At 41.1% G+C, this 25,054-nt stretch overlaps 1 long non-coding RNA gene and 1 pseudogene across 1 annotated transcript in view; both read right to left on the reverse strand.

Annotated features, from left to right (window-relative positions):
• Positions 1-605: 605 nt before the first annotated feature.
• LOC100446643 (mesoderm-specific transcript homolog protein-like) lies at positions 606-2,526 on the reverse strand (annotated as a pseudogene).
• Positions 2,527-21,062: 18,536 nt separating this feature from the next.
• The window catches only part of LOC129050129 (uncharacterized), a 44,397-nt gene continuing 40,405 nt past the window's right edge, over positions 21,063-25,054 (reverse strand). Inside the window, exons 2-3 of the long non-coding RNA XR_008513612.2 lie at positions 22,461-22,595; positions 21,063-21,708 (exon numbers count right to left, since the gene is read on the reverse strand). This is a non-coding gene — a long non-coding RNA (uncharacterized LOC129050129). The remainder of the gene's footprint in view (positions 21,709-22,460; positions 22,596-25,054) is intronic.

The raw sequence follows: 25,054 nt of genomic DNA on the forward strand, positions 1-25,054 counted from the left end.
GTCCTTAATGTCCTGTGATTTCAGGAAACTCTGTAAATAGTTTGGATTTAGTTCAATTTATTCAGAAATGAAACATGTTTAATTAAGTTCACTACTGTACTCTGACAGAGTAAGGATATGTTGGTTTAGCATCCTTATAAAATATATGTAATGTGTAGATAAATCATGGTCCTAAATCATACTTTGAACACTACATTATTTAAAGCAATATCTCTTATAACAAAATGTTTATAATTAAAAACAGCTGATGAAACTATATCCAAAGGTATGACAAAGGAAACTCAGCTCTGTGTTGCTTAAAGAACTTTTAAAAAGCCATTCAGGGAGAGGTAAAGAAACCCACTTCTCATTCTCATTGTAGAATTCCTATTGGGGCTGGACCAGAAATTAGCACTTCTAAATACTTCAGAAAAGTCCAAAGTGTTAAAAAGCCTTCTAGGCAAAAGAACGTCTTTCTGCATCAGTGAGTAGCAGTGCTCATCAGAATTTCCTAATAACACAAAAACAAAGGCAAGTCTGTACATTTGATCAGATGTCAAAGAAATGGGAGGTAGACTATTATGTCAGCCTTAAGTCAGAGCTCCTGCTGGCTTCTTCCTACATACTGTTCACCAATTTGAGTAAAGTGTACTTTGTGAGAGAATAGTGTGTGATGGCTAGGATGTCTTTTGGGCATTTCTTCCTAAGTGGAATACACAACATATAAGGGAGTAGGGGAAATAATAGAGGGAAGCTACTCTTTCCAGCTCAGAAGGAGTTGGTGATGCCCATATATGCATTTGAGAAGCCCATGGGATCCTCTAGCTGTGGATAGTGGCTAATGCGGTCATCCAGAATTGACACTGTGGACTGCAGCAGCATTTTCCTGTACAGCTCCAACAACTCTGGATAGGGATTTACAGGATCCAATGGCCCATAGATACAATGAATGGAGATAGTTTCAGAGGCAAGAGCTCCCACCCAGCGCTTTCTAAACTGCTTCCTCTGATTGATGTACTCTAAGAGAGATAGTTTCAGAGGCAAGAGCTCCCACCCAGCGCTTTCTGAACTGCTTCCTCTGATTGATGTACTCTAAGAGACTGTCAGAGATGAATTCCTGTCATTATTGCGGACCCCCTTTCCACAGGTCCCACAGCTCACTTTCAGAGGGCTGAGTATATGGCCCAAAGACTGGCTTGAGTCCTCGAGAGAATACAAAGAAGTTCATCAGCCGCGTGAGGATGGGTGACAGCACACTTCCATGTTTGAGTAGCTTTTGGAGAAGGAGTAGACAGTGAGTCTCAGGAAAGATATCTCCAGTTGACAGACAGATGCCACAAAAGCGCTTCCAGGATGCTGGCCTGCTCAAATATGGAATAGTGATATGGTCTCAGTTTGTTACTGAAGCCAAAGCCTAAGAAATCAAGGACAATCACTCAATGAAATCTCAAGGTCAGACTTTCCCAAATCTTGTACCAATCATAGCTGGATGTTGGAAAGCCACGTAAAAGAACAACTATCTCTGGACTTCCAACCACATCCACACAGTCTTGGTGGAAGATAGGCCATCCCTTATAAGTGAAAAACTTGCCTGAAGACTTCCATGAGTGAAGGGCAAGGGAGAGCTGCTGAGGGGGTGGGATGTGCAGGTACGCGGCAAGCAGGGACACTTTCAACAGCCCCACCTTGACCCACCACCCCCTCATCCTGATTCAGGTTAAGACCTGGGCTGCAGGACTTCATGTTTGGGGAAATCAGTTGTGCATGCTGGCTAGTTGGATTTCTTAGTGTAGAGTCTTCTAATCTCTTGTCTAGAGGATCTAAAGTGACTGCCAGCATTCTAGAAACAAAATAAGTGAAAGCGTTGAAGAGGGAGAGGAGAGGTTTAAAAATTCAGCATGTACATTTTCACTAAATCTCTATCCTCAATTGTCCTAATGTCTCATAGCCCTCAGTCCTCTTACTAGAGAGAACAAACCTCAAAAATTCTGCTAAGGTGATACTAAGGCTATCATTCTAATAAATGGAATTGGTAAGGAGATTCAAAATCTAACGGTTTTTTTAAGTCTTTCTGTTTTTATCCTTTCTTCACCCCACTTCCAGAGGTACCCAATGTCATTAACTTCTGAGCCCTTTGACATTTCCATGCTACAAGTTTCTTCCTGGATTTTTCCACTGCTGGCATAAGATTCAACTTTTTCAAGTCTGCTGAATCAGTTATTGTCTTGTCTGGATTCCTCAAAAGCAGATCCTGAGACAAAGGCTGATGCTCCAAATGTTTATGTGTGGATATGATCCTGAAACTTAGGAATGGGGGTGAGTCAAGAAAGGAGAAAGATAGAAGAATGCATTATATTGTTGGCCACAGCTTTGGGGCACTTGTATGTGAGTTGTCAACAAGTTTCCTCCAGGCATCCCGCCACTTGACATCAAAGAAGCCTAAAAGAGGCATTGTCAGTTTACATTTCTATGAAGGTGTTTGAAGTATGCTGAAAACTGGCCTCTACAGTTATGGCTGGGACAAGAAGTGAGACTTAGAGGATTTGTTGGATTTGTGCTGCATCTACCATCAATCTATAGATTAGGTTAGGGTGAATGAGCATCTAAACAATACTGAGTTGTGCAAAGCATTAACAAGGTGTGGGTGCGTGTATATATATACATCTTTATTATTTAGGTCTTTTTTATTTCTCTTGGTAATATTCAGTGTGTTTTGCACTTCTACAGGTATTGCACTTCTATTGATCCGCTTTTCCTTTGCCGTGTTCAGTTTGCTGTTAAACACATTAAATTCTTCACTTCCAATATCAATTTTTTTATTTGTAAGATTTTCATTTGGTTCTTTTTAATAGTTTTTGGCTGTCTGCTTATGTTCCCTATCTATTCACACATGTTTTACACTAGACACGTTAACATATTTTTTTCTACTTATTTTAAAGTCCATGTCTGATAATTCCAACATTAAAATCATCTCCGGGTTGGCTTCTACTGACCTCTTTTAACATAGCTCACACCTTCTTACTTCTTCACATATCTCTTTAATTTTAATTTTATGCTAGTAATTGTATATTAAAGAACAGTAGCTTAAAAAGTGCTAACATCGGCCAGGTGTGGTAGTTCGCACCTATAATCCTAACACTTTGGGAGGCTGAGGTGGGAGGATCATTTGAGCCCAGGAGTTCAAGACCAGCCTGGGCAACATAGTGAGACTCAATCTCTATGAAAGAAAAAAAAGAAAATTTTAAGTGCTAATATTTACCTCGAGAAAAGGGCACACCTCTTTTGGGTCAGTCCATGAGTGTGGCAGGCTGAGTCAATTTAATCTGTAGTTGGACTTGGTTGCAGCTTTAGCTAGATTCACTCACCCTGGCTGCAAATATATTGAGGAAGGGATTAGGACTTTCCCTCAAACTGGGCTTGGGATATGAGCACTGGAGAGACTCTAAAGATCTCTTTGTGCTTTATTGCCCAGCCCTCATGTTTTAGCTATGGGAGATTTATATCTGCTTTAAGCCAGGCTGCCAACCTTTTGGGTTGCTGGACAGCTCTCTTTGCTCTCCAGTTCAACTTCCAGCATTATGCTTCTCAGAAGACTCCTTTCTGCCTTTCTTTTCTGTCCCCAGGTATTGGAGAGCCTCTGCAGTGCATTGAGAGTACCTCAGATGGATATCATTCAGCTGTCTTGTCCCGCCTAAGGCTGGGAAAATTTGAAATGATGTACGAAAGATATCCGATATATTTACCACTGCCCTTCTGCTTTTAAGCCTTCAAAACTTTGCTACAATCATCTCCTTTCCCATATGCATTGTCCTTGTGGTTTCTTCTTCTTCTTCTTTTTTTTTTTTTTCTTTCAAACAAGGTCTCACTCTGTCATCCAGGCTGGAATGCAGTGGTGCCATCTTGGCTCACCACAACCTCCACCCCCCGGGTTCAGTTGATTCTCCTGCCTCAGCCTCCTGAGTAGCTGGGATCACAGGCGTGTGCCACCACACCTGGCTAATTTTTGTGTTTTTAGTAGAGACAGGGTTTCGCCATGTTGGCCAGGCTGGTTTATTCTTCTTAAATATGTATTTAATATCATAAATTAAACATATATTTAATAATGATTTTTGGAGGCTACACAGTTATATATATGTGTTCAATTTATTTCCATTAATCCAACATCTATTTGCTGAGTCTTTTGTTGTTGTTCTTGTTGTTAAGCCTTTGCATATTTACTTATAATTATGATGTGTATTACTCCAAAAGATCAGCCTCACTTCTATACTCTAATTCTTATCAATTCAAGTCCACAGAAATAAACCCAAGCCTTTAAAGTAATTCAGTCAATATATAACCTTTATAGCTATTTTAAGGGGTTTAGTTACCAAAGTGCTTAACCTTAAAAAAAAAATGCCCTGTTGGATAGAGGAATGCATGCCTTTATTTAAGGTCCCACTCATTTCCTCATGCAACAAATTTATATTTTCCACCTTCATTCTACCCCAGCGTTAAAACAGAAACACAGAAAAACCAGCTATAATTGAGAGGAAACATGCACATTATCAACTATTTTTGCAAAAAAAAAAAAAACCAAACAAACAAAAAATCAGACTCTTTTCCTAAGCAAATGACAAGATCTAAGAGTGTTTTGCCAGAGTTCGGCAGTGCAATCACCAATCCCATATATTACAGCCAGAGACTGCTGGCAAAGCCCATGAGCAGGTTAGGGGCAGTGACACTCAGAGGCTGACTCTGGACTTCTCAGCCTCTAACTGCAATTCCTAAAGTGGAAGACTCCTCTCTAACAATCTCAGTCACTAAAAGTAGCCAATGCTCACAGTTCATTCCACTCCTAGTGACTAGCACATCTCCACTGTCCCCCAAACTTACCAGCCTGTATTTAGACATCAGTCTCCTGATTTACTTATGTCATGTGATCTGTGAAACAGTCTGCTTTTCCTCCGCTAGACACCACCATCCCCACAGTCCCCCACTTCACCCCATTCTAGCTCTGGACACCAAGCCCTTGCACATCTCAAATTACTGATGTGCATTTACCTTAGAAGTGGGAGTGACAGAACAACAGCACCAAGGCTCAATTTGTTAATGGAGACATGCTTCGTTGGCTCATTTTCCAAATGAAATTTGGTTCCACTTTAAAAGTCAAAGCTGTCATAAAAATGTCACAGACAATGAGGATTAATCTTACACTGTAGAAATTTTAGAAACTCTTCTTCAAAATTAGAATTAGGCTGTGTGCAGCTTAAAAAGGAAAAATAGGTCAAGGCACTTGCAAAAGGTTACCTATGAATGCATCCTCCCATGTTAAGTGCCTTTAACTCAATGTCCCTCATTCAATCTAGTCCAAAGCTGAAGTGCCCATGACTCACCATATTAAGTGCAGTGTTTCTGATGTGTCCATCATTTTTGTGTCACTTCAGTGGAAGCCTTCAATTCCAATTTTACACTCTCAGTCCCCTCTGTATGGGAAGGCTGGTTGCAACAGACTACACCACTACCTCTGCTCCCTCAAAATGCACCTCCCAAACCATGCTCCAAAGAAAACCTCCGTTATACTTTCTGAATCTTTCAAGAAATGATTCCACACCAATGTAGCAATAGATATTAAAGGACTCACCAGTCCCCTTTCAAGAGGATGAATATTACCCTCTGGGACTTGCTAGAGATTTGATGCAACGAGCAGTGATAGGCTGGAGTAAAAAGATATGTTTCCTTTTTTTTTTTTCTAGGCAAACCTTTTTGTGACACCCTCACATCTCATGGCCATCTTGTCAACCCAAACAACAGCTGGTCGTTTACATCTTTCATTTTATGCAGATTTATTGCATGCCCACTGAGTGTTGATGTGCTCAGTGCTGGGGATCCTGAGACCAATAAGACATATTATTTGACTGCTGGGACTTACCAACTAGTTGGGAAAGACATGAAGAAATTTAGGATGACACAAGGAATCTACATATTTAGGATAATAGAAAGACAGACTGAAGAGGTGAGTGTGTTGAGAGGCTTCAGCGTTCTGCTGCTAAATCTTTAAGAGCACAAGCTTCAGAAAGAGAGAAAAAGCTCTAATTTGTAGTTGCCAATTTCTGTGGTGTAAATATTCCTATGGGTGCTGATTCCAGTGTTCTAACATGCCATCACTGAACAAGGAGTTGAGAAGAGATGCTAACCCTTAGCTCTTCCAAGCACATATAAACTGGCTTTAGCACTCCACAGAGGTTTTTCTGGAGATGACTCTGACTTCAGTCTTAAAAAATAAAAAGGTAGGCTGGGCACAGTGGCTTATGCCTGTAATCCCAGCACGTTGGGAGGCTGAGGCGGGTGGATCGCCTGAGGTCAGGAGTTCAAGACCAGCCTGGTCAACATGGTGAAACCCCATCTCTACTGAAAATACAAAAATTAGCTGGGCATGGTGGTGGGTGCCTGTAATCCCAGCTACTCGGGAGGCTGAGGCAGGAGAATTGCTTGAATCCAGGAGACAGAGTTTGCAGTGAGCCAAGATCATGCCATTGCACTCCAGCCTGGGTGACAGAGCAAGACTCTGTCTCAAAAATAAATAAATAAATAAATAAGAAAGTATTAATTGTCTGGGGCGGGGTGTACACAGAAGTGTAAAGAGCTGTCAAATTGGGGCAAAAACACTGGACAAAAGCATGCAGATGAGAAAAGTATGATAAGAGTGTAATTTGTGGGGCTAAAAGCAAATGAATATAGTAGGAGCATATGGCCTATAATCTTCCAGGTAGGAAATGTCAGGAGACAAGATTGCAGAGCTGATATGGTAAACTGCATTTATGGCTTCAATTCCTTATGCTTCTCTAAATCTATATCCTTTGCCATGGAATTTGACTAAGTCCTCCTTCTCTGGCTCTGGGCTTGGCTATGGGACTTGCTTTGACCAACAGAATAAGGCAGAAGTGAAACTGTGCCAGATCCAAACCTAGGTCTCCAGAGGATTTGTACACTTCCTTTTTCCCCACTTGTGTTTCTTCCATTGCCAGGTAAAGGACATGCCTGGGCTAGCCCACTACTTCCAGGAGAAGGATGTGAAACATGTGAAGCAGAGTTGCCCCCGCTAAGATGGTCCAGCCGAGCCCAGATTAGAGCCTCCAGCTGACATAGAGACACTTGAGCTATAATAATTAATGGTTGTTGGTTTTAGCTATGATTTTTAAGGTAGTTTGTTAACACAGCAGTAAGTAACCAATACAATTGGGCTGGGGCTAGGATGTGGAAAGCCTTTTATAACTTGCTGTTGAGCTAGGACTTCATCCTATGGGCAAGGAATCCATGAAGCAGCTTCCAGCAGGGTATTGAATTGATACAGCCAAATTTATGTGTGGAAAGACCATTCTTGCAGCAAGATGGAGAATAAATTGATGGTAAGTGGCTTGCAGGAGGCCTGAGCATATGATAAAACACAGTTAAAAGGGTATAACTCTTTGATCCAGCTTTTATAAACTCAGGCAGAGCATAAGAATTCCAGACAGATTAAGAGAAAAAAGCCCTGGGCTGAGAGAGGCAGGAGATCAGGGATCACAAGAGAAGCAAAATTAATAAGATGGATGAATAGATGTATAGATAGATAGATAGATAGATAGATAGATAGATAGACAGACAGATAGATAGATAGACAGACGGATAGATAGATAGACAGACAGATAGATAGAGATTTATTACGGGAATTAGCCCATGTGATGATGAAGGCTGAGAAGGCCCACAACATGCTATCTGCAAGCTGGAGAACCAGGGAAGCTAGTGAGGCAATTCAGTCTGAGTTCTAAGGCCTCACAATTTGGGGGGCCGCCAGTCTAATTTCTGGAGTCTGAAGGCCTGAGAACCTTGAGCCCTGATGTCTGAGGGCAGCAGAAGAGGGATGCTCCAGCTCTAGAAGAGAGAAAGGGAATTCACCCTCCCTCAGCCTTTTTGTTCCATCTGGGCCCTCAACAGATTGGATGGTGCCTACCCACATTGGTGACGGTGACCTTCTTTACACAGTCCACTGATTCAAGTGCTGATCTCTTCCAGAAACACCCGCACGGACACATCCAGAAATAATGTTACCAACTATCTAGCATCCCTTAACCTAGTCAAGTTGACACATAAATTTAACCTTGATTGCAGGAGACTGGGTTACTATTCTGTCTTTGTCACTAACACTTAATGGCTGTAAGTATTGCAACACTGGCTCAAAGGGCTAAGTAAATTTAGTGAGGATTATCAGTGAGGAGGAAGGTGGTGCAGGGGCAAGTGGAAAGAGGACAAATGAGAAAGGCATATAGGGATCCTGGTTAGAGGGAAGGAGTTCCACCGAGAAATGAAACCACCAGACAAACAAATGTGACAGGTCAATTTAAACACCAGAAACTGGTGTGTGCCCTATAATTTGGGATGGCATTAATGCTTCTGAAGAGACACCTGTTTCCTGGGTGTGGGGAGCACTGGACTCTCAGGGGTACAGTGTAGCCACACAGAAATATAAGGATAAGTCCTGCTCCTGATAGAGGCAGGGCCAGAGAAACTAGGGTGATTTCTTGGAGCTTTATAAAGTTATTGGAGATCAAGCTTAAATACCTTTATAAAAACAAAGTGACGTTCTATTATTTACATGATTACTTGGAAATTTCTTTATTGCTTTATTGATCTGGAGATACTGTTAAGTCATATGTGGCTATTTTTGGTTTGCAATAGAAAATTTTGAAATATTTAATCTCTAAAGAAAAACTTCTCTCAACAACAAAACAAGTGAAGCTCAACTGACAATTTATCATGGGAGCATTCCAATCCCCTGTCTATTTTCTCTTTCCTTCGTTTATCCTCACCTTTCCTTGCGTGCCTCCCCTGATCTCACTCCTGAAGTATCTTACTCTCCAATAGCTGTCAGAGTCCTCCATAATATGCACCTCAGATAGAAGCATTTGGCATTAGACAGGTGATGTGACCTTGAGGACCAAAAACCGAAACTGCTTTTGCACAAATTATAACAGCGAGAGAAACCTAACCTGATTGCTTGAGTCAAGATGACACATAAAATGAACCTTCATAGCAGGAGACTGGGTTCTAATTCTGTCTCACAAGCTAACTGCCTTTGTTTACTTTAAAACAAAATAGCAACAGTCCCTTCCCGGAACTACCCCCTCCTTGCTCACGGACCAAGACCACCTTTGCAAGACTAGTGAAAGTCCACGAGGTTAAGATTATGGAAGGGGCCTGAATTTTGTTAACATGTAGGCATAGTTGAATGATAACTATCCATTGTTCTAGAGGTCATAAGATTTGTAACTTTCCTAATTGCTCTTACAGATAACATCATTATTGCCAAAACCTAAGATTGGATGCATGATATTTTTGGACCTTTGCATTCTGATTACCAACTGACTCCACCCGGACCCGTGGCTCATATGAAGGAACTGACTCCCACCCAGAAACTGACTCAGCACATGAAGACAGTTTGGACCCTCCTATGATTTCATCCCCAACCAATCAGCAGCACCCATTTCCTAGCCCCCTGCCTGCCAAATTATCCTTTAAACCCTAGCCTACAAGCTTTCGAGGAGGTGGATTTGAGCAACATCTCCCATTCTTCCACTTGGCTGGTCTGGTGACTATTAAACTGTTTCTCTACTGCAACACTGCTATCTCAGTGAGTTGGCTTTATCTGTGCAGTGGCCAAGAAGAACTCTTTTACGTGATTACAAAACTACCCAAGGCTCAAAGGACTGAAATCTTAATGGTGGAATTTCAGACAGTGGGAGAATTAATTCTAGCACCCTACTACCACTATGTAGGCTCCCTGTTTACCTGCATGGCAAATCAATTTCACTCTCTCTTAATCCAAGAGCAAGACTCCAACTCATTCACGACATATAAAACGTGCATGTATCTATGCAGGCATTTTACTGTTTCCATAGATCTGCTGTTTTTTAGCTGTCTTAACTAGCCAGTCACTATACTTGCTGGGAAGATGGTGGAAAACCTTTGTTAGACTTGCTTTTTCAATTTCAGTGACACAAAACTGTCTTCCTGCCCTTCATCCTCTGGCACATTTGCCAGAAGCTGGCAATTATAGCCATTTTCCCTAATCTCACTACTGCTCACCCATAGTATTTGGAACCTTTGACCAGGATACAAAGTTCTAGACCAGTTTCACCTCTTTCCCCAAAAGGAAGAATATTTTTCAAAATGAAGTATTTTTCCCATATAAACAGTATATATGTTTATTAAAAACATAAAGATAGTATAGGAAAGCATAAAATCTGTAATCTCACTGTACCACTTACATATATGCATTGCTAGTATTTTGAGATATGATTTTCCATGTTTTTTCAAAAATACAATATTTATCTATTGTCATGTAACAACTTACACCAAAACTTAGTGACTCAAACAATAAATATTTATTATTTCACACAGCTTCTGTGTGTCAGGAATTTGGGAGTGGCTTACCTGGGTGGTTCTTACTCAGGGCTTCTCATGCAGTTACAGTCAAGATGTCATTGGAAGGCTTCACTGGGGCTAGAGGATTTGCTTCCAACATAGTGCACTCTAGCTTGGTGCTGGTTGTTGGCAGGAGGCCTCAGTTCCCTGCTACATGTACCTTTCCACATAGTTGCTTGAGTCATGTTTACACGACAGCTGGCTTTCCCCAGAAAGAGTGATTCAAGATAGCAATTCAGAGGCCAAAATGTTATGCATACTTTGCCTCAGAAGTCATACCCCATCATTTCTGCACATGCTGTTGGTTATACTGGTCAAACTATCCAATGGCAGGGGGTGGGGGGACATGGGTAGTTGGGAGAAAAGGAAGTAAGGGTCACAGGAGGCCATCTTAGAGGCTGACCATCACACACATATACATCAAAAATTACATAACATTATGCATACTGTTGGTAACACGTTGTTTTCACTTACTAGTCCATCATTGTTCTGTCAGTCCTGTTTTAAGTCACCATTTTTAATGGCTACATCATATTCTATTATATGGTATACTAAAATTTATTTAGTTCCATAATTTTGAACATTTAATTATTTCTTTAACATTTAATTATTTCTAATCTTTTGTTTATAATGTATAGTACTGTGATGAGCATCCCCATATATTTATTCACACATGGCCTTTAAAATAAATTTAAAGGAAAGAAATACTGATACATAAGATAACTTGTCCCACTTGTAAATCAACCCATAGAAATGATTGCATATTATTCCAAGATACTTGGTCTTTATAATTATCATATTTAAAAAGCTCAAAGTGGATTAAGAAAAACATTAGCTTCTATTAGAGGTTTCAAATTAATTTTAAAATGTTAACAAGAGCTTAAGGCAGACTACCAAAACATGCAAAGGCCCTTGTTTTCTGTTTTATGGTGACAATGAGCAACTTTTTGTTAACTATTTATTTGGAGATGTTGTTAGATTTAGTTTGAACCCCCCCTTTTTTTTTCATTGCAAATGTACCTGTAAGAGGTAGATTTTTCCAATGCTTTGACTATTTGCCATGACATTCTAATTCTTTACATGGTGATTGAGAATATCAACATGTAGAAACGGATCATTAAAAGAAGCACTCTCCCAGGCTGTTTTCAGCTTCTTGTCTCATAGATCAGGTGGTAAAGCACTAAGAACCTTTGATTTAGATAAATTTTGAATTTATTACAAAACTGATGAACTTATTTTTTGTCAATTCAAAAGTGTACAAAAGATCTCAAAACTTTAATCAAGTACATTCTCAAGGAGATTTTTGACGCATAAGCCCAGAAAGGAAAAACTGAAGTCTCTGTCACTCCTCTGCCATACTTATTCATCTAGTTAACATTTTGCCAAGTGGATTTAGGTCGATTTAAGAAACTGTAAATAAATGTTGATACATCATAACAGAAGTTATTACTCATATTCTAAGTAAACCACTGATTCTAATTTACTCACAATTTTGCAGTGGCATCATTCCATGGAGAAAATTAGATTTTTACATATCATAGCAAATCACAAAGCCAAAATGTCAACTTCATCTATCAGGCAATTACTTGTAGTGTTTATTTTGGGGGGAATTTTCTACATGTATTTGCTTAGAAAGCTGCACGGGTCCCCCAAAATAAATAAGAGCTATAATTCTTGCCAAAAAATCCACAGTTCCAGAGAGCTACCCATCAATTTCTAGCAGCATTAATGAGGAAAGGCACCGAGACAGTCATTCATACTGTCTTTATGAAAAGAGTAACCTACAGGGCAAATCAAGATTAAGGACAAGGGCAAGATAAATGGTTTGGAAGACTCTCTCTGTGTTTCTTAATCAATCATTTGAATCTGCATTAACCACCTGAAGTCCCCATGGAGCTCTAGAAGCTTCAGGGAGGAGTGAGAATTGGTACTGAAGACATCACCAAAACATTTTTAAGGTGAGAATAGTCTCTTTGTAGATACAGAAGGATCTCATGTTCCCACACTGAGAGGAAGATTCATTTGGGGTTGGATAATTCTTTGCTGTGGGGGTGTTCCTATGCATTGTGGGATGCCTAGCAGCATACCTGGCACTCTCCTCCCAGTTGTGACAACCAAAAATGTCTCTCTATATTGCCAAATGTCTCCTGGGGAGCAAAATTGCCCCTAGGTGAAGACATCTGCCTTAATAGAAGGATGAACTTCTCTCTTATACACCTCACTTTTAATGGCCTCATGATGTATTATCTTTTTTTTTTTTTTTTTTTTTTTTTGAGATGGAGTCTCACTCTGTCCCCCAGGCTGGATTGCAGCTGCCCGATCTCGGCTCACTGCAAGCTCTGCCTCCCAGGTTCACATCATTCTCCTGCCTCAGCCTCCCGAGTAGCTGGGACTACAATAGCCAGCCACCATGCCCGGCTAATTTTTGTATTTTTAGTAAAGACTGGGTTTCACCGTGTTAGCCAGGTTGGTCTTGATCTCCTGACCTGGTGATCCGCCCGCCTCAGCCTCCCAAAGTGCTGAGATTACAGTCGTGAGCCATTGCGCCCGGCTGTATTATCTTTCAAATGGCATCAAGGCAGGGACCATCCCCCAGGTTGGAAAACATGACAGGGATCTACCTGAGAAGTCTGGAACGCCTTGGTAGGATTTCCCCAGGATGTGTGTTTTTCACTTTGCTGCTACCAGGTTCCACAGGTAGTGGCTGATTTCCAGTCACCAGCTGACAGGACCCTGCCTAGGCAAAGGACAGGGTAGGTGCATTTGGGTAGGTCCATCTCAATTAGCCACATAGCAATCATAAGCCTTTGCTCATTTTTCTTGTGATCTGAGGCTTCATTTCAAAGAGGTAGATTTTAAAATGATAAATTAAAGGGAATAAAATAATCTTAAATAAAAAGTATTTCTGCCTTGCCAGTGTGCAAGAAATGGCTCATAGTTGGAGTCTCCCAAGGTGGCCACTGTATATGACCTTGGGCAAGAGACGTTAAAAAAAATGTTAGCAGGAGCAAAGATCAGTTTTCCTCCTACACAACAGAAAATAATTAAAAAGAAACCAAGGGCTTATTAACTTCTCCTCCTGGCAATATGGATTTCTTTCTCATCTGCTCAAACTGCTCTCCTTCTGTCTTCTACAGGCCAGCACAGAAAAGATTCCTAACAATTCAGAAAAAAAAGGGACTAAGCTATTAAAATGCAGCACTAAGCCTTGAAGTTTCTGTTGACCTAGAAGGTGGACCTAATTGATAACATTTCATAATCTGTTTCCTGTATATTTGATCCAATCGAGAAAAAACTCATTTTAAAAGAGGAATGTAGATTCAACTGGATTTCATTTGGAATTCTTGCATCTCTAGCCTTGATGTCACAGCTTGTTCTTTTCCTTTCCTCACTCTTGGTACCCACCAGCTGACACTGATAGCCCAGAGCCTCCAGAAGCCCCATCTGTGCCACCGTGAGCAGAAAATGCGACACGACCTTCCACAAACCATTCTGCAGAGCAGCAGGCAGCCTAAACCGTTCAGGCTTCCCATCGTCCCAAATGTAGCCCTCCTAACCGCCTGTTGACCGTGCAGGTTGCCTTTGGGAGGCTGACCAGTCACATCAGGGATGGGCAGAATTACCTCTACCTGGTCTAGAAATTTTCCTCTAGGCCCTGGCTCATTCTATCCCTCTGCCAGATTCTCATTCGCCAAAGAAGAAGTAAAAACTTCCTTCCAGACTTCATCTTCTGACCCAGCCAGATGGTAGATAAATAAATAACAGAGCAAAGAGGAAAAACATACTTGCTTTTGCTTAATAAAATACTAATAGTGTATGCTGTTGTCACAGGAAATATTCAGATGGCAACAGCAGACGAACAGGCACAATGTGGTGGAAGAAGGCCTGGAGGGCAGGGCTACCCTTCTTAGCCTCTGATTTTCATTGCACAGAAGACTGGAGGGAGTTAGGAAGGCTTTGGGAGCTCAGGAGAAGTCAAGTAAAATTAAGGCATTAAACCCAAGTAAAAATAGTTCCATCCTCTTGGATGACATTGGTTTGGTATTCTCTAGAGTGACTGCCTGGAAGCGAAATTCAAAATGTGGAAGTTTTGCCTGAATGGAGTCATAGAATCCTAACTCCTGCAGTGCAGATCCGTCTTACAAGAAACACCAAGCCATCCTCTCAGAAATTTCTGCTTGAGTTTGGTACTAGAAAAATATATATGTCTGTTATGAATTTGAATACTTTCTTTGTCAGGAAAAGAAAATCACCTGTGTGAAGAAATGTTTCCTCTTTTGCCTGAGCTGCCAGGAAACACGAAGCCCAAATCAGCACCCAACTGTCAGAACACCATTGTCCCAGGTGTGGGGCAGAGGCAAGACAGGGGAGGGGTAGGAGGGCAGCCACTGGATGTGCCTCCCTTAGATAATCTCTGTTTTGATATTGTTCTTATTTGCATGAGACTTGTAAAAGTCTCAGATAATTTTGGAAGTATCTAGGACTCAAAATCCAACCTAAACAATAAATAACAACTTTGCAAACCCTTTAGGATTTTATTTACATATAAAGAAGCTCCCAGCTAGTCACAAGTCCTTTTCATTGATTCATCCAGGCAAGCCACATAAAGTAATTTTGCTTGACAGTGTTGTGCCACTTTATTAGTCAGGGTTCTTCAGAGAAACACGATAGATAAAGAAATAGATAGATAAAGTAGGTAGGTAGGTAGGTAGGTAGGTAGGCAGGCAGATAGATAGATAGATAGGTAGATAGATAGATAGATAGATAGATAGATAGATAGATGGATAAATTTATTATAAGATATTGGCTCACACATTTAAGGAGGCTAAGTCTCACAATATGTCCACTGTGAGCTGAAGACCCAGAAAAACTGGTAGTATGGTTGGAAGGCCTGAGAGCTGGTAGGCCAATGATGTAGATTCCAGTCCAAGACGGAAGGCATGAAAACCAGGAACTCTGTGTGCAAGAGAAGAGTGATGTCCCAGCTCAAGAGTTTGACAGAGAGAGCAAATCTTCCCTTCCTCCACTGTTTTGTTCTATCCAGAGCTTCAACAGATCGGATGAGGCTCACCCACAATGGGGAGGGCCATCTGCTTTACTCAGTCCACCAATCCAAATGCTAATCTCTTCTGGAAACACCCTCACAGACATACCCAGAGAAAATGCTTAACAAGATGCCTGGGCATCCTGTGATCCAGTCGAGTTGACACATAAAATTGCCTATCACAGCCACTCTAGTTCAAGTTACTGAAAACATTTATATTTTTATTTCTCTTTGTCCTTCTTTTCCCTACTTCCTTCAATAAATATTGTATGTGTCATATGCCTACAAAGTGGCAGGTCTTGTACTACCCATCAGAGAACAGAGGTGAGCAGAATTAGATGGGGACTTAATCTGGGGAGCTTAGAGCAAAGATGGGTAAAGAACGATAATCATATAACCTCCCAAACAAAAGAGGAAAAGCACAATGTTAATACATGCTACAAATAATGAATGTATGGTACCATCAGAGTACATAATAGGGGGCTTTGTCATAGGGTAGACAATCAAGGAAGGCTTCCCTGGGGAAATGATGACTGAGCTAAAGGATGACTCTTCTAAAGGAAGATAAGTTCGCTAATAATGAAAAAAAATTATACAGCATTTACAGACCATAAAATATTCTAAATGCATTATTGTACTTAATCCTCACTCATAATTTAACTTATATTTATTCAGCCTTTATCACATGGCAGAGGAAGGGTGGCATTGAGATCTTCCTTTGAAAGAGAGAGACTGGCAGCATGACAGGGTAAGGGACCTAGCAGAGAATCAGAGTAATTAATAAGGACAGGAATTTTGATATTTCTACAAATGTCTTAGCGGCATTATGGGTAACACTATACTAACGTCACAGAAATATGAAGGAAACAGCCTCTCAGATGTTCATCAATTTCTGCCAGTTCTTTAGGTACTTTGGAGCCACGTTTACTCATATACGTTCCATTATCAGGATCATTGAAGATTAATACTAGAAGAATCCTTTCAATCCCTTTATCTTACACATGGCGAGGAAACCAAATCACTGCATCACTTTTTAATATGCTACAGGCTGGGCACGGTGGCTCACTCCTATAATCCAGCACTCTGGGAGGCCGAGGTAAGAAGATTGCTTGAGGCTGGGAGCTTGAGACCAGCCTGGGCAACATAGTGAGACACTGTCTCAAAAAAAAAAAAAAAAGAAAGAAAGAAATTAAAACAAACAAAAAAATAAGTATACTACCATTCAGACTTGTCACTAAGTCAGCCCTTTTTCCAAGTTTGTCCAAGTTAAGGACTTTTTATTGCACCATGGGTCAAAGTTCAAACATCATCCTCAGCAAATCTTGAAGATCAAATTCTACATATTGGCTTATTAATTGAACAAGTGCAAATTCTGCCCACCAAACCAGCACCTTGGAGGAATTTGAGCATGGCACTTTGGCAACATAAGCAGAAAGCTCAGCAGCAGAGCATTTGGTTCCGTGGCTACTTCCCTGGGATAGAGGGGAACCAGTGCTTTCACGGCAGATAGAGCCAGGCTCTCTTCTAATACAATCCCAACACTTCTCTCACAGCGGAGAAATATGTGTTAGTGTCAAGTAACCCAGAGACAGGATTGATTTTTCTGATTGTAATGAAGGCCTCAATGATCACACTATTTATTGGGCTATACCTGATCCCTGGGTTACGACCTGTCTTCCTGTATTTCTGTACTCACCAATCTGAGTCTGAACTTAAATCAGGCCAAGTCAAGGAGGAATCATTCATATTTGAGGCAGACTTTTTATTTCTGTAAATCTTAAAGGTTATCTTCTTGAGGCTGGGCCCCCAGCTGTCATATAAAAAGATAAAAGATAATGTACCAAAATAATCTGATCTTTGACAAGTGAGATTATCAAAGATTATCAGTCTCAGAACAAGTGCTTGGGTTTATTTTTTCTGTGCCCATGTGTGATCTAAAGTTAAAAATAATACAAGTGGATTCAAATTCATGGCTAATTGTACATCAAAATGAACTTACTACAGAGTCATTTAAAGGATAAAAATATAGAACCGTTAAGAATTCAACTTATTGGCTGGGCGTGGTGGCTCACACCTGTAATCCCAGCACTTTGGGAGGCCGAGGCGGGCAGATCACGAGGTCAGGAGATTGAGACCACCCTGGCTAACACAGTGAAACTCCGTCTCTAATAAAAAATACAAAAAATTAGCCAGGAGTGGTGGTGGGCGCCTGTAGTCCCAGCTACTCGGGAGGCTGAGGCAAGAGAATGGCATGAACCCGGGAGGTGGAGCTTGCAGTGAGCCGAGATCGTGCCACTGCACTCCAGCCTGGGTGGCAGACCGAGACTCAGTCACCAAAAAAAAAAAAAAAAGAGAATTCAACTTATTAATCTAAGAAATAAGGAGAGGGGAAGAGGGGAAAAACAAATAATTATTGAAGTACCTACAACAATCCAATGAAATAGTTATTCTCATTTTCAGTTGAAGAAATAGAGGCTGAGAGAAATTAAGTAATATATTTCCTAGACCGCAAACTTCTTAAAGGCAAGAGCAATAATCTACTTATTTATTTGTCTATCAGCCAGCTCCACATCTTCACACAGCAATTGCTCCATAAATGTTTCATGATGGAGTAAACTGGCAGAACTAGGGCTTGGACATGGATCGATTTGACTCCAAATCCCAGGTTCTTGCTGGTCATGCTGCTTCCACAGCTACAGCAATGAGAAAACACTGTTGAGATTCAGCTAGAGACGCCAGGCATGGTGGCTCACGCCTATAATCCCAGCACTTTGGGAGGCCAAGGCGGGCAGAGCACTTGAGGACAGGAGCTCAAGACCAACCTGGCCACCATGGCGAAACCCCGTCTCTACTAAATATACAAAAATTAGCTGGGCGTGTTGATGGGTGTCTGTAATCCCAGCTACTCAGGAGGCTGAGGCATGAGAATCACTTGAACCTGGGAGCTGGAGGTTGCAGTGAGCAGAGACTGAGCCACTGCATTCCAGCCTGGCTGACAGAGTGAGACTTGGTCTCAAAAAAAAAAAAAAAAAAAAAAACAGAAAGAAATTCAGCTAGACTACAGATAAATCAAAAAACAGCTTTCTGATTTGCTCAATTAGACTTCATAAACATTTATTGAGCATCACTGTGTGCTTAGTGTCGCGCCACACATCATGGGAGGTACACAAAATGTGGAAGGCATGGTGTTTACGTTGGAAGACTTTCCATGCTAGCTGATGAAAAAATTCCTGATGATTTATAGAGGAGTCAGAGAAGCACTTACAGGAAATATACAAGCACATGTAAGGTGGCCAAACTACATAAAGGAATGTTAAGTTAAATAAAAGAGAGAAAGAAACTTTTGTGGGGCTAAGTATGAAACAAGTGGAGTCTTGAACCTGGACCTCTTGGGAAGGGTGGGAAGGAGAGAGGGCACTGCAGCTGGAAGTGTCTGAGTGATGGTGGGTGAGGGGGAGGGGAAAGCTCTGGTCTGCTGAGGTCAGATTCTTACTTCAGGGCAACAATTCTAAATCAGAAAGGGAGAACCCAAGGTTTGTTGCTGGGGGCCTTGAAGCAGCTTGAGGCAGTTGGAATCAACCTGACAAGTTCTCATATATTGTCAAAGGAGCTTGCAGGCATAGTTGCAGAAGATGGCTGTGGCAGCATCACGCCAAATAGAAATCCGGAAAATGGTAGAGGCAAGAAAACACAAAGTTTGGGATGACAGCAAAGGGAAAATTGATCCATGGCAAATTTCTTCAGAGAACTTTGGTGACTGCCACTCATATAGGTTGGTCTTTCATATATATATATTTATATATATGTGTGTGTGTGTGTGTGTGTGTGTGTATGTATTTTTTTTTTTTTTTTTTTTTTTGAGACAGGGTCTCACTCTGTCACCCAGGTTGGAGTGCAGTGGCACAATTCAGCTACCATGGCTCACTGCAGCCTCAACCTCTTGGGTTCAGGTGATCCTCATACCTCAGCCTCCCGAGTAGCTGGGGCTACAGGCATGTGCCACCATCCCTGGCTAACTTTTGTATTTTTTGTAGAGGTGGGGTTTGCCACATTGTCCAGGCTGGTCACAAACTCCTGGGCTCAAGCAATCCACCCACCTCTGCCTCCCAAAGTGCTAGGATAACAGATGTGAGCCACCAACCGCAGCATCTTTTAGATATTTTATATTGACTTACAAATGTTTTGGTAACATAAAGACAGTATCATACCTTGTTATGTCAGAAACATAAGGGAAAACAGCTTTCCAAGCAATTCAGTCCATTTCCTCTGCCTTTTGCAGTTCTTGGGAGTATTACATGCATAGCTAGTTCATATTCTCATAATTATAGAATGTCAGAAATAGGAGAGATCTCAGAAACCATCAGTCCAATCCCCATATTTAGAAAATAAGACAACCTTAACCCAGAAAGGTTTTGTGCTCCTCCAAGATCACACAGTTAGTTAGTAGCCACTACATTTTATTCCCTGGGCCAGGGTAACAATTGCTCAGTATTGTTCCATAATCTGAGTTCAGTTTAGTAAATAACATTGGCCCTTAAACAGACATATGGAACACTGCACCATAACTCTGTTGTCACAAACTTTCTGCCTCTCCTGATGTTTGATCTCCATTTTCCCTTTTTATTAATATTTAGAGGTTGAGGATTACATCTTTTTCATTCCTGCACATCAGCCCTTAGCATCATGTCTGGCACATAGCAGGTATGCAATACGTTTTTGTTGAGTTGACCTGAATTTGAATCACTGATTTTCATTCCCTTGCTCTCAGGGGCTTTGGTGATATACTTCATTTTTTAAAATAAAAGAATTATCAGATCATTGAACTGGAAGGGACCATAGAGATTAACCCTTGCTCTACAAGTGAAGACGACAAAGCCCAAGGAAGGTAAAAAGGTGTATCCCAAAGACAGCACTCATGCTGGGTTCCAGACCCTCTTTTCCAGATTACACGATTTGCTCTTTGGTAGAAAGTATTATATTTTTTCAATATTTCCATGTCGGACAGATTCTAGAATATCAGCTTTTTAACGGGAACAAAAATCTACAGAGTATCTTGTGCTCCTCTATGAAACTTACTGCCAGTAAGTAGGATAATAAACATCTTAGATGGCCAAATGATTCTGTGACAAATGATTTCAGGGAAGAATTTCCCACTGAGCATGGGCTTGAACTCACTTTGAAAACATTCCATTAGTAGGAAAAACTGACTCTCAGAGAGGCAGTGAAATCGAAGCTGGAAAAAGCCAAGACAATTGGGGCCCCAGAGTTAGATGTGGCTCCAATACTGTACAAATCAATTGCTCTAGTCTATCCTTCAGCCAACAATAATAGCCCTACCCTCCTGACCCCCTGCTTACTCCCTGCTAACTTGTGACCTAGGAGAACCAAGTGTGAGCATGAGACCAGCGTAGGCCAACCTATCACTGGAACTGGGAAACAACACTCCCCCATGTCTGGCTGCATGTGGCCAGAGCATCCTCTCCTAACACAAAGGGCTGGCCATTAATCCTTCCCGAGTGGAAGGTCAAACAGAGGCTGCCCTGCAACGCTCTGCTGGTTTCATTCAAGCTCTTCATGGCTGTGGCCCTAAAACTCTCTTCACACTGACAATGTCTGGTGGAGGAGTCATGGGCTGAAGTGGTTCTAGAAGCCACTTGGTCAATGGCAGGGCACCCACAGGAAGTTTGGCTCTTAACTTGGAGGCTATATTAGTCTGCTAGGGCTGTCATAACAAAATAGCACAGACCGTGTGGTTTTAAACTACAGATATTTATTTTCTCACAGTTCTGGTGGCTGGAAGTCCAAGATCAAGGGGTCGGCGGGTTTGATTTCTCCAGAGGCCTCTCTCCTTGGCTTGCAGATGGCCACCTTTTTGGTGTGTCCTCCCATGGCCTTTTCTCTGGGTGTGCACATCCCCGGTGTCTCTTCCTCTTCTCATGAGCACACTAGTCATATTGGTTTAAGGCTCCACCTTTATCATTTCCTTTCACCTCAATTATCTCCTTCAAGGCCCTATCTCCAAATACCATCACATTGAGAGTTAGGGCTTACCTATGAATTTGGGGGTACAGAATCCAGTCCATAACAGAGGGAAACCAGCCTCTCCACTTTGCAATCACTGGTGTGTCTCTTCTTACTACTACTTAATTTTCACTGGTCTTTTCTCAAACAGACATTTGTGATTGATTTAGAAAGCAATGGAAAGAAATCATCTGCTAGTTGAGTTCTTAAGTAAAGCTGTTAAACTGCAATTAAAAGGGAGAAAACATAAAAAAGAAATCACCTTTCCAGAAAGAATAAAAGAGTATTTGTGTTACACTCTGCAAGGTCGGGGGCATAAACACACAAATACGTGAAGGGGAAGAAGCCAGGAAGTTCTCTTAACAGAAGTGACCAACTTTGCTGGCAGGCTGTTGAGAGCAAGCCTTGTCTGTCTGATTTACACAGGTACAGAGAGAATGGTCTGGAGGCTGCGGGCCTGCTCAGCCAAACACCCATGTGTGCATGAAATTAGAATGTCAACATTTGATTCATGCTGCCAAGCTGTGACTGTGAAACAAATTATGTCAGTGGGTGGCAACTGCAATATTAGTCTAAGCAGATAACATTTAACTATAAAAAGGGGCCCAGTCTTCCAGCCTTCTCTCTTTTATTATTTTAAGATAAACATTGTTAGACCTAGATGGGATAAAATTTTGAGACAAAGGAAAATGTTTTACGTGGAGGCATGGGTCCTTTATGCCAGAACACATTGCAATTCAAGAGATGTTTGCACCTAACCATCTTGTTGAAATCTAGCAGTCGGGTAATGGCAATGATGATTTTTACAAACAACCACCACCCACTCAACTGAGTTCAAAGTAGATGACTGTGTCATTTGTGGGATAAACAAACCACAATTAAATAATCTGCTTCTTATAAAGAAAGCCTTTGATTCCTAAGCAGAAGCTAGTAACTTTGTCCTTAAATGCATTTCAGTAAAGGAAGTGGCCGATACCTTGAAAGAGACAGTGAACAAATTCTTCCAACTAATTTCCTGGGTTCCACACAAAGTAATTTCTCCAGAGTGAGGTCTGTACAGATGTTTGTGTTGAAACCTGTTATTTTCTACTCGGTTGATTTAAGCTTGTGCCTGTTGAAAATAAATTTTAAATTAATATGCCGTTAAAATTTGCTGAGGGACTTCATGTAAAAAGTAGGGGTTTGGTCGGTGTGTATTTTTTCTTTAAGACTTTCTTGGTGAAGCTACGGCTGCCTACAACTTAAACTTGACCTACGAGATGACGATTTTCTCACGAAATGAAGCACACATCTATCTCCATTTGAGGCCCACTTCTTTAACCAGAAATATGGCAAAACATCAATTTGAAGTTTTATTCCATTACAAACACCCATGTAGTTAAAGTTAATGCTGTGAAAAATCCAACTTGTAGCAGTGAAATGTTTATAGAAGGAGCATTCGCTTAGCAGTTAAGCCAGGCCAAGATGACACCACAGGATTCATGTGCAGAGAGACTATGGAGAGGTTTTTGGGGGAAGGGGCGCAGCAAGAGATGAGTGTCGCTTAAATAACTGTTGACTAGTTTAAAACAGTTTTACTTCTGAAAATGAAGATATCCTCACATCTCCTCATGGTTAAACATGAATACCCCTTTGGACTCACTGCATAGAATGATGATCTCCATTTTCTTCTGCTATTGTTCTCATATCCCCACTCATAGGTAACTATGTTCAAAACTTTGTAATTGCAATTTTCCTCTTACGAAAGCACAGAGTAAAGGCCCAAGGGTTTCGTCAAAGGGGAAGCATTCATAGAATATGGTACTCTTAAACAGCATTCCTATTTGATGAAGAGGACTGTGGAGAGAGAAAACTTTAAAATTCACCAGTAAATCTTTTGGTGCTATCATTTTTTATTCCAGTTCCCTTATACCAGACAAAAGCAACACCATAGCAAGATCATTAGTAGGTTGATTTTGGAATTGCTTATCTCGTTGAATAGGGCATATTTCTCAAGACATTAATAAGTAGTTCTTCTCTTTAAAGCTGGGTGTAGTAGGCTATAAACTCACAAAGGAGCAAAACAGATTTCTCAAAACTAGACATTGTAGGGCAGCAAGCCCAGAATTTCTATTTTGTCTCCAGTACATGGTTGATGAAGGTGGGCATGTAACCCACCGAACTGGTCTTTGCCTACATGTAAAATCCCTGAGCTGAAATATTCTCATTGTCTGAGGTGTTTGTGAAAAAGCTGCGTCCGTGGAAGCCCTCTGAAACAGATCATTATAAAAGGGAGAGGTGTGAGGTAAAATGCCTGTTTGACCCACCAGTCTGGTCTATTGCTTCAGCCATGGCTATTGATGCAGAAATGAGCTCTACTGCTGCCTCTAAGGCAAGAATTTCCACTTTGAAATTTCATTCATTCTGAAAACACCCCTTGGTTAGGCCATATTTCCTTTTCATTCAGTTGATGTCAGAGCCTGCCAGCCACTTTAAAGCCTTAACCTCTTCACAACCATATAACACATTCTACCGTTTATTTCAAAAACAATTCACAGACCTAAGGGAATATTTTCTCTCTATGGGGCCATTGCAGGCTTGTAACTTCTCCATCCTCTGAAAACCACAGAAGAAAGTTGGCATTATCATCTGCAGTTAACTGTCAAATGCATTTAATGCTGTATCAGGAGAACTAGGAACAAAACTGTTCTCATCACACCATGTCAGGAAAGTAAATTGGGATTCTCCACCATGTAGGAAATTAACTTTATTCCTTCAGTCACAGATGTAAAAATCAGGAGATCAGAGAATGGAATAAACAATATTTTGATGTAAACAGATGATCAACATGAGAGGAATGACCGTCTGGTCACCGGAGAGGGTTATTCAGTTAACACTTCCACCCCTTAAAGACAATGGCGTGCAATCAATGCATATAGGGCCATTCAGGCCCGTTGCTAAGTGATACGCAGTGTCAACAGAAAAATGCCGGATGTACAGAGGACAGCTCCAGGCCCAGGAGAGATCAACACCCTCTGATGATATTTTAAACTTAATTCAGTTCCCGATGAAGATTGTGACAGGTTCCGTGGCCAGAGCAGAAAAGATGTTTGCACTTCAAAATCGGACTTCGTAAAGTTGCTCTGCTGTGTGCAAAGAGTGTTTAATTTGGTAACAAGTGAATCATGGCCCAAACAGTATTCGGTTCAAAGAGGAAAAAGCACCCAGCAGGGGCATCCTGAATATTCATTTCTTGCAAGGCACAGCAGTCATCTTACAGTCTCTGCTTCAGTATCAGAGCTGCTCATTTGTCTCAGATTGTATGTGCATTCTCTCATTTTTTCATTTCTAAAATCTATTTTAGGAACAGCCCCTGAAGCCATTTTCAACAGCTTCTTCAGAAATTCTAAAGAAAGGGAAGAAACTTGAATAGGATCACATCACCCCATACAACCATGAAAACCTGTTTTGTGGGGCATTCTTGAAACCAGCCCAGAAGCTCTTAAGAGTTTTTGTATTTATTTACCCATTTCTTTCTCTCCCTTCTGTATCCCTCAACAGATTTTTATATTCAAATGCAAAAGATTTCCA

The sequence above is a fragment of the Pongo abelii genome, chromosome 16 (genome assembly GCF_028885655.2).
Source record: "Pongo abelii isolate AG06213 chromosome 16, NHGRI_mPonAbe1-v2.0_pri, whole genome shotgun sequence".
NCBI lineage: Eukaryota > Metazoa > Chordata > Mammalia > Primates > Hominidae > Pongo > Pongo abelii.